Source organism: Euwallacea fornicatus, chromosome 27, assembly GCF_040115645.1.
Source record: "Euwallacea fornicatus isolate EFF26 chromosome 27, ASM4011564v1, whole genome shotgun sequence".
Classification (NCBI taxonomy): domain Eukaryota; kingdom Metazoa; phylum Arthropoda; class Insecta; order Coleoptera; family Curculionidae; genus Euwallacea; species Euwallacea fornicatus.
In genome coordinates this window covers 488,790-506,103 of record NC_089567.1, presented here as the reverse complement: position 1 = coordinate 506,103, position 17,314 = coordinate 488,790, and the positions used below count along the sequence as shown (strand labels likewise).

General features: G+C 37.0%; 1 long non-coding RNA gene across 1 annotated transcript in view; it reads left to right on the top strand.

Annotated features, from left to right (window-relative positions):
- LOC136347211 (uncharacterized) overlaps positions 1–10,927 on the top strand; it is a 61,936-nt gene extending 51,009 nt beyond the window's left edge. Inside the window, exon 2 of the long non-coding RNA XR_010733460.1 lies at positions 7,121–10,927. This is a non-coding gene — a long non-coding RNA (uncharacterized lncRNA). The remainder of the gene's footprint in view (positions 1–7,120) is intronic.
- The last annotated feature ends 6,387 nt before the right edge of the window (positions 10,928–17,314 follow it).

Sequence of the window (17,314 nt, the reverse complement as noted above, 5' to 3'; positions counted from 1 at the left end):
AGCTCAGAATAACGATCTGGGGCTACCAACCAACAATAGCGGTCTTCTTCTTATTTATTAGTCATGAACTCCTAACCATAATTCTTCTTCTTTTTTTTGGGTCGATCTTCTTCCCGGCACGAGCTGACACTGTAACAAGACCTGAGAACAATTGAGCCGCGCAATGAGCGGCAAACAAAAGGCCTACTACGACAGAGTTTGCCGTTACGAAATGGTCAGCCGTGAAATACAATGCTTCCAGTGACGTAAAACTGGCTTTCTGTCAGTTCGGAATTACCCTATAAATTTAAGATTAACTAAGCTCTGTATTCAATAGCTCTTTTGTCTAGGGGTAATTAAAATTTCATGGCCGTGTTAACCACAAAGCGAACTATGTTTTTTAATTTCTTTCAAATTTAATTTTTTGAGTTTTTATATATCAACAAATGAGCATTGAATAACGTTCTCAGGTTTTTGAGGTTTAACATCGAAAGTTTGCCCGTTCAATTTTATATACACGATACTATACAGAGTGTTTCATAAACATACCGACGGACTTTTAGGGGATGTAAAAGTCATCAAAACACGTAAGAAGAACGAATAAAATTAGATCCGAAATCGCTTCGTTTCCCAGATACAGGATGTTCGATTTATTTTTTTTATATATTTCAAAAATGATTAGAGATACAGACGTAAAATTCGGCACACGCTCTGGCGGGATAAATTCGTACATTCCTGATTAGGCATAATATTTCCATTTAAACCAATAGTGCCTGGCGGCCATTCAACAATATGGTTTTGATGGAAAAATGGTACGCTACTGACTTTTTTACTACGAATATTTTTTGATAATATTGCATTGATTCTTAATAACAAAAAGACTTCTTAGTGTTTTGTTACTCAAGTTGCCGTTTAAACGATACAAAATTCTTCTTCTATCGGGTTCGCGAATCCATTAATAGACGGTGGAATGCTTATATCGAGGAAACTGGCGGAAATTTTGAAAATTATTTATAAAACATTCATCATATGTTTTCCATCTATTTTGTATTGATTTACGCCTAGTTACACAAAACCTTAGATTATAGTACATTTTGTTATCATATAATTCTTTTATTTCTTATAGTCAAAATCGTTAATTTACGGACAATTTACTAGACAAAAAATGTTTGTCTTCATACCCTCCACATCTACTAAAGTAAAATAACATTGGTTTCTCCTAAATATTAAAAAAAAAATGATTTCAAGATATTTGCATGTTCCATATATGCATCTAGAATCGCCCGGTATAAAGTAGCCTTAAAGTGGGATTTTCACTCAAGAGCTTTTGCCGTAATTTTTTCTTTTATTGCTCTTATTTGGTGTTACTTGCTCGCTAACAACGAGCTCTTCTATAACAAACACGTTAAGGTAGTTTTCTCTCCAGAAATCAGCAAGAAACGGCCCAGGAGACCTTCATAATTTTCCCACATTGGTATTTTCTAATTCACATTTCTAGAACGCTTTTATATGTTTCACACAGTGTTGGTACAATCGCCCCTATAGAATAAAAACTATGATATTTCCACGTACATTTTGTGTCAGAGTATGAAGGGTTAAATTTGGGATGTCCCGTATGATGTGATTATGTTTGACATAAAAAATGGGAGCTCTCATTCCGTAAATTACGGAGTAGCTATGGGTGGTCCTTGGTCTGAAGTTATCACCATGGGAAGTGGCCGAACTTCAGTGGGGCGGGGTGATTTTATTTTGTTAATATGGGAGCTGCCATTCCACAAATTACGAAGTGGCTGCACCTAAGTTGAATTTTTATGAGTGATCTTTAGACAGTAGATTCCCACAAAAACATTCATCATGCTCCAGAGACTGTGCAGGGGGGCGTCATTTTGTTTGAATTAATATGGGAGCAGCCAGCCCGTAAAATACGGAATGGTTAAACCTAACCTAAACCTCTCGGGCTGGGTTTTAAAGTTAAAGTTTCAACATGGAAACTCATCTAAATTCATGGGCGGAAGGGATATGGAGGCGTGTCTACCATAAGATGTAAACTTCCATCCCGTAAATTACGGACTGCGTGTATGTAGGTAATTTTTAGCCTCAAATTGGTTATCTGGGTAATCATCAAATTGCAGTAATTAATTGAACTCTTGAAACTGTTAAAAAGTCTAAATGCAAAATCAGTCCTCGTTTCGCATTCCATAATAGTTTCAGTACCACTGTGACATTTACGCAGCTCTCATGGAGATTTTCCGTTTTCGGGTTGATAACAATCGAATAAATTCCTAATTTGCGAAGTTCTAGAAGCTAATATCAGTTAGCCTCTAGCAACATTCTTCAGATCTATTATCTCTCTTTTTGATCTCTGTTGTAGTCATCAGCTTTCGGTTGAACTCCGAGCATAAAATTAGCGTCACCTCACAATTTGCATTTAATTTAATTGCTTATAATTTATTCAAAGTTTTTTCACCGGTAACATAATTTACAAACTTTATTTGGTGATTTTGTTATAATTGGTCGAACGAAAAGAAATTTTTCTTCTTGCCGCAAATATATTAAAAATAATGAAATTCAAGAAGACATATTTGTCCCGGACGTGAAAGTTTTTGCGGACTTCAGTATCGAACATTTCTTCCTCCAGCACCGGTAACAGCTTGTAGACGATGGGACATGTTTTGAATTAGATTTTTGATCACATTCTGCGGAAGATTGTCCCGTTCTTGCTCAAGAATTTCGAGAAGCACTCTGCAATTTATAGAAGCTCACACGCGTCTCCGTAAGCATTTCTTTAACTCATCCCAAACTTGCTCTAGAGGATTCAAAACCGGATTTCGAGCAGGCCAGACAAATCGCGTGATTTAAGCCTCGTCCAGAAAATCGGTAACCATGCGAGTGGGGGGGGCCGTGCATTTTTTTATGCATAAAGGTTGCGTTCTCTCCACGAACATGGTCTTCTAGAACCTTCGTCAGGTACCTGTATGCATTCAGCATCCCATTTTGGACAAAGATTAACTCTGTATAAGCTTCAAACAAAATTCCTTTCCAATCTTCTACTGTTCAAGCTAAGTGTTTTTGTGCAAAATTCGACCTTGTACTCCGATCTTCATGAAAAAATAAAGACCCTGCACGTCCAGTTCAAGAGGATAATCCAGCAACATGAAATCGTCTTCTAACGGTTGTCATTTGTCACTTCTTGCAGATGAGGTCAGGTCCTCAAACCGCTAAAAACGAGAAAGAGGTGATTTTTGGTTGTTGTGGCCCTTTTTCATCCTGATCCGGAACTTCAAGTGCACAGCTCAGTCTCTTAATATCACTGAAGCACTTGTTGCCCACTAGATAGGGTTTTTTGTCGAACGCTCATCAAAATATGCAACTATTTTGCTTAAGATCGTATCAGATTTCAAATAAAAGCCATTGTAAGCTGAAACGTGCCACCCTGAATTGATTTGTGCAATCTTTGAGAAATTTTTCAAGTCACTCTACTTTTATGTTCGGTAGTGCATTTCGTAGATCTCACGAAGCGATGAATGTTTGTCCAACTCCAAGTCATCATGAAGCGTTTCTCACCAATGCTGCATTTTTTTTTTTTTGACTATTATTTCAGTTCACCGCAAGCTAGCTTAGATCACCCAATGCTTATCCAGCCAAAACGGACGTGGAAATTTTTTGAAAATTCTGGTCCAATGAACGAATGGAGCCTTGCCATGACGATCTTTCTCCTGAGCTTGTCGGTTTTTCAATTTTTCTTCAGGGGAACGAACTAAAAAGAACCCGATTTAGAAAATAATCCTCCGTTTCCAATCGTCAAAGCGACACTGCATACACCTGAAGAATAACTTTGAGAATCTGCACGTGGATTGAATAAGGAAATCTAAGTTTCGGATTTAATGGATATTTCACTGTTTATCTGTTAAATGCTCCATTTAAACTACAAGTGGATTTTACAATGAAGAGGTGTAGACGTGGGCCTGACCTAATGTTATTTGGGCGACACTATCAGTTTTTCCATCCAATAAATTTCACATTTTAGACAAAAGACAAATTTCGCTTACTCTTATGCGAAACATATTGTTTGTCTAATCATTTAATGTCCTAAATTGAAAATGTATTAGGGGTATTATGTAATCAATATGCATTACTTTTTAATGGAGTTTTGCAATAGTCCGCATGTTAACGGGCATTAATTAACGTATCTCGCAAAGGAAGATGAACAAAAAGGCGAATAAAAAGAGCAATTTGAACAAATAAGCGAATATTCTCACGGCCTGTTAAGGAATGTGCACTGAAACAGTTACTATTAAAGACGGCAAGTGATTAGGGGACAGCGCTTAAAAGGTGTTGTTTATGGCTTGCATTTTCCTAACGCTTTATACACAATTTAGCTTGAAATCTTTGAATAACTGTCAGGATTTTTTTCCCTTTGCTTCTTGTAATTCCAATCGGGTACTGGAACTGTATTAATCATTGATGAATTCCCAAGGGCAGGATAAGTTCCTCTTGCGCCTGATTAATTTACTTCATTGAGATCTACTTCTAATGGAACAAAGTCGAAGCAGACGTTTAAGTTGGCTTACGGACTCGCAGAAATTCTATTTTCACTCGAAATTCACGAACGCTTAGAGACATATGCAATTCGAGTTGGCAGACTTGGGTATCTTCAAATCCGCAAAAACATCAGCGGCTTAATTTTGCTACAGAATCACATCTACAGCGGTATACAGAAAGACGACAACCAGCTTAAAATTATTTTCCATTCCTTAACAGAAATATAGCCAAATTTGGGATATTTCTTGCGTCTAAAGTTATTTAAAACACTCATACATTGCCGGTGCGTTTACCAGATCTATCTCCATTTGACTATTATCCACAGGCACCTCATTTATAGATCTATGCCCACCGATATTAAGGAGCTGTGAAGGAAAATCCTCACGACTTTAAGGGCCAACATTGGACGAAGGGCGTCTCACAATCGATGCAGATTTTTAGTAGGCACGCGGAACTATGCTTGAAGTGGAGAGAACAGCAAGACTGAACCTTAACATGTACACTAAGCCCGGATTGTTGTCGGCATTTTGTCGTTTCCACGATATACGACATTTTTTCGTCAGATTGCCTTGGCAGACAGTTTTAATGCCACATAAAGGGACCGCCCCTCTGCCCAAATTCAAGAATCTTTCATCTGAAGGGAGCACATGCTACATTTTCAATGGTCGTAACCGCCATTGAGTTTACTGTCATAATTCCCACTTTGTATCAGTTTTATCTTAGAAGTAATCTGCTTCACTTGAACTACCTGCCCACTTAAATTGATTACCTGATTAACATAAATAACGCATCCGAGCAGGAAACAAATATTAGTTTTTTCCCCCAACTACTTTCTTAGGCCTCAGACCAATAACTTAAGACTGACTTATTCAGTCGTATCGCATCAATTAAGAGAGGTTTCCTGTGGCGTTAACTAACTAAAAAACGATACAATAAAATCTCGTCAATGAACACCAACCTGTCGTAAAAGTGGTAATTGAAAATGGCAGAGTCCGACACATAGTGGCATCAGGTGAACACCAGGAGAATTTTAAGAGACCTAAATGGAGAAACAAAAAACAAGATTAACGTCTTTTTCCTCAGTAATAACAATAACGGATTGTGGTAGCAACGCTGGCAAACGAGGATTATGGAGTAGTTACAACTAACAGTCAGATTAACTGCAAACAATTACCTCGTTAGGTAATTTTGTTTTTTCAGTTTAATTAGAAAACAAATCATTAAGTTTTTACGATAAAGCGCTAAAGGAAATAAGGTTTAATGGCGGCAGGAAAAGAGGCTTAGCCTAAAGGAATTAACTCAAAAAAGTGTAATTAAATTAATGATATATTGTTTTGTTTGTCTTTCCAATACTACTTGAAATTTATCAGTCGACTGAAAAGGAAAAGAGAATTTTTTATAAGCAGTTAAAGCTTAGACTTGTCGTTTTTTCACACACGGTGTTTCAGCAACGTACTCAAAATAATGCAGGTGTGTGAGAATTCTTCAGCTATAATTTTGAAATAGCTCTCGTCGAAAACGCTTTCGAAGTTTTACATTTACGAGTTTTACAATATATAAATTTTGGCTTTTTTAAACTACTACATAAGAACTATAGCTAGGGAACATGTGGTCCGTCGATAGCGTACACACCGAGTAATAAGTAATGAAACAGTAGAAAATAAAACGAACTTACACTTTGATCCTCCTATTGTCGTACAATAGTATGAATCGATAATAATCAATTCCAATGGCGTTTACGGAGAGGATTTCCTGAGAGGACATTTCAAACAATGGAAACATACGTTGGCCGGCACGTTCACCAGATCTATCCCTATTAGACTATTATTTATGGCGAACTATGAAATATCTCATTTATAAATCTGAACCCACGGATATTAATGAGCTGAATGCCCTTGGACATAGACGGCGAACCCACTATGAAGATTCGGGGAATATTCACGGTGAAAAATAAATCAACAGTTACTGTTCCGTACCAATTATTCATCGCGGGTCCCAAGCCACCTTTCTTCGGGCATCTCCGGCGTTACTCATTCAATCAATCACGAACGACTTCGTTTTAACATAATCTCACAATATGGACCCGAAAGTACATAAATACTCCCATTATAAAGTTTTAATTACTTTTTTTACCTTTTGACATTCGACAACCGGCTAGTTCTACCAAAAATAATTAAAATTTTATCGTAACAAAAACCCCGGCCGAGTATATTTAAATGCGTCAATATCTGGATTTCAGCAGTATACCTACTATACCGCAATTCTCGAGGTTGGGACCTCTGTGAGAACCCACGATTTACCCATATAACTATCATTCACTACCATCATTAGTTTTTTAAAAACCATCGTATTTTAACACCACCATTCTCTCTTTGCGCGTGCATCAATTTCGTACATATCGCCCTTTCACCTTCTACTCCCCTCTTCGGTCTGGAACCCTTGACATCATTTATGATTCGTGTGTCCTCACCGACCTCCGCCTCTTTGGCGCCCTTTATTCTCGTTTTGAATAGAGCAATAACAGTGTTTCTTTACTTTCTGAAAATCCTCGATTGCCCACCGAGCTGCTACCAGTTATAAGTTTAAGTTTTTGTTTCAGGTCTCATGGCTCGAAGCTGCCTACGTTATCGGACTGGCATTGCTCTTAGGTAAATTTCGTTATGTTATCAATAAAGACGCAAATGACGCCTTACATTCTTGGATGAAGACCAGATGGCGTCCGCGCAGTCCAGATCTGACACGTAGGAACTTTTTCGTTTGGGATTACTTAAAAATTCAACTTTGCAAGTATAGTACATTTTCCAGCACCATCATCAACGCAGTGTTACATTTGAAATAATCTTTCCCCGTTTAAATCGATCTAAAGGCAATTGAATAAGACGAAATAGGTACTCGTCCTCTTTATCCGACATTTGAACACCGGTTTCATCTTAACCATAACACAGCACTTTACTGACCAAGATCAATCATTCAGAGATACAAATCCATTCACCTGAACGTCAAAGCGATACGTCAAGCGTAAATAAGGCCGACAGCGCAAAAAACGAAAAACGAAGAAGGAAGAGTTAAAGAGAGACAGACATTTACGTATACCAGGGCAGAATTAAAAATTCAGAACGGGATTTATTTGGTCTATTTAAATGGCCTTAGGTGGCCTTAGCGGCGGCGAATCGCAACTGTTTGACTGATGAACGCTTTCCGCACGATGTCGTAAATACCTAAAGGTCAGTTTGGTATTTGCACGAATATTTCTAGCATTTCGTGGTGGTATAATAATTCTTTGCCTTAAGTAGTGACCATTAGAGGCGGATTGTGTACTTTCCATAGGTTAGAATAAGGGGCGGCGAAAAGCCTCTCTTAACTCAAATAATTTACGGAGCGTCGAGTTTTGGAACTTGAACCAACTCAAATATGTAATCGGAGAATTTCTAAGCAATTTAATTCAGACCTAATTCGTTAATGCCTATAAATCGTAAATATCAAATGAGTGTGACGAAAAAAGTTGAAGAGTTGCGGATTCGGTGATCTTGCTGGCCACTCCATAGCACCTCGCCTCCTACTGGATTAGCCGAGAAATCGATGATTGGAGCCACTCTCTAACTGGTAGACCGTGATGAGGGGGAGTTCCAACTTATTGAACATGGAGGTTATCCTCATCGGACCGAAACTGCATTTTTATCAACTTAGTTTTCTAAATATCGGGCAATGAGTAGGTGTTTAATGTTTCACAAGAGCTCCAAATGGAAATGTTCCATTAATGTTATTCCAAGGAAGACCGGCCCAATAATTTTGTCTCTTAAAATGCCTGCCCCCATATAGGATTTATATGAATTTTGCGTGTACTCCTCCTTGAGTATATGCGAATTTTTTGCTTTACCAGTCAAAAAATACCTCCTTCAGCCGGCAAGTCCAGGGTTGGAGCGATAGTTGAGTTCCCGTGAAGCTGCCAGAAAGATCGCCGGATTAGACACCTCTTCTAGTATGCTCGTGCCCACGTTACATCCCACTCAAAAACGAAAATTTTCCAAAATACAAGAGAAATTCTGAATCTAGTATATTTCAGGTTTTTCAATTTTTTGTAGATGGCGCTGGTAGAATATTTTCCTGCAGGCTCAACATACTTACCGTTGACACTGCCAACTTGTGCCTACGTTTAATTGGCTTGAGATGAAGTGAACTGACGAGATCTAATGCAAACTAAACCGGTCTTTGGGGTGCTTGAGTTAATTAAACGCGAGGTGAAATGAGGCATAAAGTCGTAATAGGCCTTAATCTTCTCACATGACGACATTAGGTTTATATACATTTTATATGCATTTTGCATACATAGCATAACATTGAAAGCGAATATTGCGATTGGTAGTTCGGTTCGTGAAAATATAAAGCAGCGATTGCAGAACTGAAACAAAGTTTTGCCTATTCAAACAAACTTTCTTGTTCCGCTCGCATCTCTGCAATAAAGCTTCTCCAGTCTTTCCACTAGAGTTTCTGATGGTAGCAAAACCGTATTTCTATATACGTCGTCTCTTCGATAAATGACTGGTGGGTCAATTTCGATGAAAATGTAAAACCGAAACATTTTACCGTGGAAAATCGACAAAATTTGAAAAATCATATTCAAACAAAAACAATGAAATATAAAAGGATTTAAGTAAGTATTGTAAGCGAAGCTCGATGGCTACAGATTAAGCCATTAGGGATGCCAGAGGAAACAGCAAAAATTCTCCAGGGACTTGGGGACCTCCTCGAGGATGGCGGTAGCCGCACATTTTTAAACCACCTCGCGATCCCAGAACACCAGATTACCGACTAATAGCCCATACAAATGTAAAGTGCAGAAATTAAAAGAACTCTTGCATCCCACCAGATGCCTCTAATACGTTGTAGACTCTTTATGGGCTTTTAACATGGAAATCGACACAAGGCATACCACTTAAGCGGCTATCGAATGGCCATCGTTATTATAATGTTTTCCAGCTAATATATCGCAATCAAATTTCGTGTCCAGCCTGACAATGGGTTGGTTTGCTATTTTCTTTGGCACGCAAGGATTGCCGGAACGGCATTTTAATCTTAAGACTTATGATAGCGGTGAGCTTTTATAGGTATCACCTATAAAATCTAATTTAGTAATGGTTTTGGAATCGACGGAGGCCATAAGATGGCCTCCGTATAGCCCAGGCCTAAAATCTCTGGATTTTTACATTTTGGGTTATTTAAAAACTAAAATCTATTCTCGGCCTATCAGCTTCAGAGAAGAATCGTCAATGGATATGCAATAAGCAAGCAAATGTAGTGAAAAATCAAGGACACATTTTTTCCACTCAAAAGTAATACTTTTTATCAATAAAAGTCGATATTATTATAATGAAGTCCGTACGTATACATACTATATTAGTTTTTCTCTATAAGCTCTGAAAATGCGCATTTCCTGTCCGAACACCCCACATCTTCTTACTTTTCGGAATACCTTACCTAACCAATACCAACCAGGCAGAACTCTATTCGATTAAACATGGATATACAGGTTTCAGTAGTTATCAGGTTAAATCTTGACTGCATTCCTCTTTGCTCCTTAACAAATTGGAAGGAGTGGATTTGCGGATCAATACTTTTGATATTTCGTTGTAAAATACCGTACACCCTGTAACCTTACATAGCCGTTACCGTCTAAGTAGTTCGAACAAGAATAGTGGTCAGCATCACAATAGAATAAGGTTCCGCCCATAGTGGGCGATACACATCTGAAGATGCGGCTTCAGATAAACTTAAAGAGTCATTATTCTGTCGGAGATTCGAGGTGCATACCGGTACGTTAATGCCGATAGATACTACGTTGTTCCGACTGTTAGAGAGGATTTATTATAAGAAATCTAAATAGAAGACAAGTTTTCGTTTATGTCGACTCGAAACGGTTCGTTCTCATGCCAAATTCTGATGTAATTCGCACCACATTTCGTGGAAAACTTTGAAAACGAACAACCGTATTAACATTTGGTAATGAAAATCTGTGATCCTACTACATCACGAGTCACATTTGCATTAAAAAGTACAGTGAAACGACACAGACATAGTTCGACCTCTCAATGATTTCGAAGTTCGATCGATAGTCCAGACAGTATATTAAAATTCCAGAACCAGAAAAAAACCTTCTTTCCAAAAAAGACGCTTTAATATAATCGTCTTTTTTACTAAGGACAACAACGAAGAATGACCAATGTGCTGAAGATGACAAATGAGATTTGCTGTATTTCAACAATTGCAGGAGCTCCACGATTCAAGGTGTGTGCGAAAAATTATCTGATTGATCTTAAGATACTTAATTGGAATTGACCTCTTAGCTATTGAATGATACTTTGAAATTTGAGTATATAGGTTTTTATGGAAATAAAATAATTTTTTCAAATACGTAGTGTCTTATTATTGGAGTGCCACCTAGAGTCGTACATACGAAACAATACAATCGATATTATAGAGTTCTACAATATGATGTCGTCACGTCTTTCAACTCTAATTACTTGTACTTTTCAAAATATAGATGGCGCGATGGTTTGATTTTACTAATGCTTTTGTGCACAACTGGTACAAAAACCATTTAAAATACTATAACGTCAGTCCTAAACTATAAGCCGTACTCGTATAATAGCCATGCCATGCTGTATCCTACTTTGTAATTACATTTAATAGAAGAAAACAATAACGCGTAAGCAATATACTCGCGAAGCCATAGAGAAGTACTCGCACGGCGATGGTACCACACAATGCGAAGTACATACATCAATCAAACGTTCAAATAAACGCGATAAATAATCCATGCATGAGTGTATTTAAGACATAATACCTCTACAGTAAGAGGATAATAAATAAACGATAAAGTGGTTTGAAGGTAAATGGAACAAATTAATTAATGACGCGAAAACCAAACTATAAAATTATAATTAATCATTCAATTATAACTTCATATTATTGATAATAATTTATTATCGAATGTCATGAGCCAATTCCCTTGGCCATAAATCACACCGCAAACGTATGGTTCTTTTTTTTTCGTCAAGAGCTTCTCAAGAATCGGAAGCCCAATCTTTTATTTCTCCATAAGGCATAAGAAACTCGCTTACCATCTCTGTGTTAAGCAATTAGTTGTTTCATTTTTAATTTTATTTTACTTATGATTTTTTCTATCGCCAAACTCCTCCGAATGCGATATTTGGCTATATCGGATATACGAGTTAAGAACATCGCTCCTGCCATGTGCGCACATGCCGTACTTCACCTGACAAAATTCAAAAAACTATCCAAACAGGCCATAAATTTATATTAGATGAAAAAGCAGTGCCACCAATTTTCAGTCTTGTTAGCGCGATTTGTTTGCTTTTTTCGAAAATGGAAATCGTTGATTTTAACAATATTTCAAAAGCTAACTGAGCTTTTCTTGATCAAACGGGTATAGCCATACTATATTAGCAAAAAAAATGTTAAAATATATCTTAATTTGCATTGTAGGGAATCCTAACTTTTCGTGCTGCTGTATAAATTGCAAGAATTCCAGAGAGTGTAAACGAATCCGCAACAAAAGATTTTGTGGAATTTTACGTAATAGCGGTCGCCTTTGTGAATAGTTGTGAAGATAGTAATGTCATTATCGTTTTAGTCAGCATATTGCATTAACAGACAATTTTCTACTCGTTTATCAGTAATATACTACTAACGTTACGTTGATTTGTAGCCGAAAAACGGCAATTACACACAAGTGCAAAGTAATGAACCTTAATACTGTTACGTAAATGTTTATGCACTACGCTGATGTATTATCATTTCCTTGACAACCGAATGTGTTGTTTTAGGATTTCAGAATACGAACAAATTAAAGGTCATCTTTAAAGAGCAATAGTTACAGTGACACAGATTGACAGTGTCAGTGCCATAGATTAAGAACGACAGTGACGCAGATTGACAGTGTCAGTGTCATAGATTAAGAACGACAGTGACGCAGATTGACAGTGACAGTGCCAAATTATTTAAAATGTATGGTCTGCTATCAAATTATCTTAGATCAAATAAACATTTTTATAGTACGTTAGTAGCCGATCCATCCTTAAAGTTTACATTTTTTATCATTTTAGAATTTTTCTCTCTCATCGTCTTTGTCTCTCTTTCTCTCTGTTTTCGCTTTTCTCCCTCTCCCTTACTCCTGTCTCCATCTTCCCGCCTCTCTCTCTCGTTTCTGAATCCGCTGACAGCATGGCTGCCGTTGTAATCGATTACAACTTTCCCAAAGTTTACAGCATTTGCTTTTAAATTAAATATTTCAAAAATTTTAGACACTATGAAGACAGAATAAAAACCAATTGTTTGGACTCGCGTTTATATGCGCTCTTTGTCTCAATTTTAGACGTGGATCATCACCATTATTCCCTCGTAAGCATGAATAATACACCTGGACTAATCTAAGGTTAACTTAATCATAACTTTGGATTGGACTGCCTTAGAATAAAGATTATAAAATATAATAGAAAATATATTAATTCTTATTCAAGACAGAGGCCAAACAAATGGTTTTCATCTGGCGTATCACCATCTTTAATTTATATTCAAGAACCATCATCACGCACACTACAATCGGTTATTCGTAATATCAGCTTGCTGTGTACCGAGTGTCACAAGAATTAGTAGTTAGAGATTATGAGATAAAAATTATGGTAAATTAAAAGGTACGATTTAAAGTCCTGCTTAGTACTGAAAAAAGTATAAAGGTTTCCTAATGATTATGCAAAAATTCTATTATCGTTGGAATGCTATTTTACCGCAGGGTATTGCTTAACATAATTTTTTCTTGGGGTACCTTATATGGCACTCCCATCTCCAGTTCCTGAACCATCAATAAACCAAATCGAAGAAATGTGCCTGTACAGTAGCAGTCGAAACAACATAATGCTTGCCAGCATTTATCTTAGTCATATATGACACGTGACGTCATCAGTTAACACCCAACAGCTACGTGTCAAAGATTGACCCATAAACACTGTTCGTGAGATATAGACTTTTGATATAAGCGAATGCAAGGAATCAGTTACACAATTGGAATTTGAGATTATAGCTCCAGTTGATATATTGGTTTTCTATTACCTGCCCCATTTTAATAACTTATGTTGAAAAATAAAATGGAGGCGTAGGTAATGTGGCTATCAATTGTCCATGCCCAGAGTGGGTACTACAGTGGGTACCAGCGGTTCATATTACGCAGTTTCCAAGGGAAAGAATGAGAATGCTTATTCGAGCGACGTAGGTCTGGTTGAAAAACATCATGACTGGAGGTATTATTCTTGATTTTCATCTACTTCACCTGCTGTATTGATTCATCAGAGCTGAAACAGATTTACTGCATAAATATCATTTCGGTTCGGGGGCAGGGATTCGCAATGTCAACGACGAATATATTGGACCTGCAGGAAAATATCTTACCAGCGCCCTCTGCTGTGTCTTTTTTACTTCATCTCGATCGAGTCCTCGAGTGTAAAACAGCAGAACTTAGAAACCGGAAAGATACTAGATTAAGAACTTGTATTCTATAGAATTTGCGTTTTAGAGGAGGACGTAAGTTAGGTGCAAGAATACCCAATAGACAGAAATCAAATAGTGACGAGTGGTGACCAGGCCGGTCATTTTACTACCTCGATTACCGGATGCATTTACTGAAAAATCGATGATGAAAAATTCGCACACATTCAAGGATGAACATCCACAACGTCTACGTATGTAAAGTCAATGTTTGGACAATGCGCAGGATTGACCTATAGCCAAGAGGAATGAAGGTGAATGTAAATAGTCGTAGGAGAAATCTGAGATGATTAAATCCTCTTACAATGTTATATCTCATTGAATCTAAGCATTTAATTAACTCAGGCACCCCAAAGACCGGTTTCGGTTCTATGAGACTTAGAGATGGAATGAGGCACAAAGACGTAATAGACGTTAATCATCTTAGAATTCTTTTACGACTATTTACATTAATCTTCATTCCTCTTGACTGTAGGTCGATCCTGTGCACACCCCCACACATACAGAATAGACCAGAAAGGATAATCGAACAGTGTTGCTTTTGACAGACTTTAGAGCATAATTAAGCGTTCACGAATTTGCAAAGGTTTTAAATATTTACATATGACGATTATGTGCAAGAAAGTCTTGCTGCACCATTCTTAAAAAATTTGGTGAAATACAGCGAAAAATCCACAGTAGATGGCGCTGACAGAATATTTTCCTGCAGGTTCAACATACTTGATGATTTTCCTGCACATAATTGACTCAAAGTTAACTAAACTAACAAGATCTAAGTCGCTCTTAGGGGTGCTCCAGTTAATTAGGAATAAAATGGAGCATAAAGTCGTAATATTAGGCTTCTAATAGTAAAACCAATGAGAACGGAAATGCGTGCCATTTTCAAGTCAGAGATTCGTTTCTAGCTCAGCTTCATTGAGTGTACACTTCAGATTTAATGCGAGTAACTAAACAGTCGACTTAATTCATCAATACATGATATAGTTAAGTATGTCTATTAATAATTATTCATGAATTTATAAGAATTTGAAGTATTTATGTCCATTATTAATACAGAACCAAATTACTTTTGCTTCGAATTATATTTGGAACTTAACAACGCATTATTATTCAGCAATTTCACTGCTAATGATATATATAAAGTCTGTTAAAGCAGATTTTATCAATCCGTAATTACTATTCGCTTTGCACCTGATGCATTGTGGTGAAAAATTCCGAAAACTGTTGCGCTCGTAATTGGTCTAATTGACTTAATATTTGCATCAGCCTGAGATAAATCATACTTTATGAAAATGTCACATTGCGTATGAATTAATCAAACTTATTTTATATGGTCATTCCAGGATTGCAAAATGTAAGTCGAGGTTGTCTGGTTAATGTTCATATAAAATTAATGAAAAATCATGGGAAAATTCTTTGGTGTAATAGTTGTTGAGCTAAATAAGGTTGGAAAATGAGCTTTTTGTCCATAACCTGAACTTTTTTCCCTAATACCCTACAAAAAACTTGCAAAGTATCTAAACTCATTTAAAAAAATCAGTATTTTTCGGATATACGTGGCGAGGACTTCGTTTTGAATGAACTTCTTCAGCTTCTGTTATTTTCTGGTATGTACAATTTTTTAACTTATGTATTAAAATAATATAATAATTTCCATGCAGACTGCTCTGAGAAATTTCTCAGAATTCTCTTCGTAAGCCATCTTAATATCCTGTCTGGATTTACAAACTTTTGTTAATGGGTATTTTCATTTCCTCATTCGCACATCCCTGAAAAAATACCATTCTGTAGTTGGCGGGTCCTAACGCTACACCTAGACTCAAAATTTGGCTCAAATACCTGAAAAGCACTTATTTTTTGCTCTCTTCAGTAAGATGACCTAGGATTTGCGCAGTCGCAGGTACTGGACCAGTTAAGCCGGAGAGGTACCTCTTACTTAACTCACTGGTAAATTTCCAGAGTATTTCATTCAAAACATTCTACAATTATTTCTACAATTACAATTATTCAAACAATTATTCTGCACAATTGCAAAAATATCGTAAAACGACTAAGATTGTCGATTTTGTTTTCGAAGGGGACACATGATGGCACGGGTTTCGAATTTATTGAAACAACCCCCTCTGTGGGGATACCATTAGCTTTGAAATTTCCAATGGGACCATAGGTCACGCAACCCCTCATTTTAAAAGTAATAAAATTCTCTTTGACGTAATACCCATTTTTTTCCCACCAGTTTTGAAAAAAATAACGTCCAAACTACCGATCCAAACGATTAGAAGAAATTAAATAATTAAATATTCAAAATGATTTACCCCCCCCCCCCTGACATCCATGCAATAAAATAAATATTGCTCCATATTTCTTCGAATATTTCCAAGAACTTCATGGGTGATTAGGCGACACTATTCAATTGTCCGTTTTCTTGATTCTTTCCGGGAATCCAGTTGGGTTAGATAAACTTTTGATTTTAGGTGGTCTCATGAAAAAAAATCAATGGGTGTTAAATTAGGTGTCCTGGGTAGCCAATCAATGAATCCTCGACGACCTATACACAATAGGCCGACAACAATTTCCCCAATCACTGAGATTGGGGAAATTTTACTACGGTCCTACTTGATATTCGAAAGTTGATGGCACTCCCACACAGGGTGTTATCGCAATAAACTTAAAATCCACGTCATGATGTGCCATCTTTGAGAAGAGAATCGACGTCTCTTGGCGCTTCGCGATATTTTTTCAATTATCCAAAATAACTGTGGTGAAAAGTTTTTTCGATGGAAAACCCTGTATACGCGTTGAACTAGTATATGGTACCCAGACCCAAACAAATCTTCCATATAGCACAATCTCGTACGAAATCTCTCATTCCTTTCGAACGTCTTTTATCAAATCTGCGTACCGGTAAACATATAAACGTTTATTTATGTATCTGGCTAAGAAGATGAAATTTTAATTAGAAAATTATGTTCTGTAAATTGAACTGTCAAATAGGAATTGCTTAATCACGCCTAACTACTAGAAACTTCTTGTGGCCGCCTTGAGCTGCCGCTTGACCTTAGCGTGCACCTGTAGCTTCATATACGATATTTCGTTGAATTCTACTGCTCTAAGTAAAATACTTAAGGGATACACTTATTATTTCACTTTTGATGAGAGTTTTCTTAATAAAAAGCCGTTAATAAATGGGTTTTATTCCGCAACCCGTAATAAAATACAAGCACGCACCCAACAA